This window comes from Merops nubicus, unplaced genomic scaffold, assembly GCF_000691845.1.
Source record: "Merops nubicus isolate BGI_N331 unplaced genomic scaffold, ASM69184v1 scaffold30094, whole genome shotgun sequence".
In the NCBI taxonomy this organism is placed as follows: Eukaryota; Metazoa; Chordata; class Aves; order Coraciiformes; family Meropidae; genus Merops; species Merops nubicus.
Window position 1 is genome coordinate 13,190 of NW_008606742.1, and position 236 is coordinate 13,425.

A 236-nucleotide genomic window follows, 5' to 3' on the forward strand; every position below is an offset into this window, starting at 1 on the left:
TCTGCCTCAGGCGCTGACAGCACGGGCAAGGCCGGGCCACCTGCTCCTCACACAGCCCCGGCCCGCCCGCCCTCAGCCTCCGGGGAGGAGCTTTACAGTAGGAGGGTGGTTTAGGTTGGAGGGGACCCCAGAGATCCTCTCATCCAACCTCCTGCCATGGGCAGGGACACCTCTCCACCAGACCAGGTTGCTCAAGGCCTCGTCCAGCTTGGCCTTGAACACCTCCAGGGAGGGGC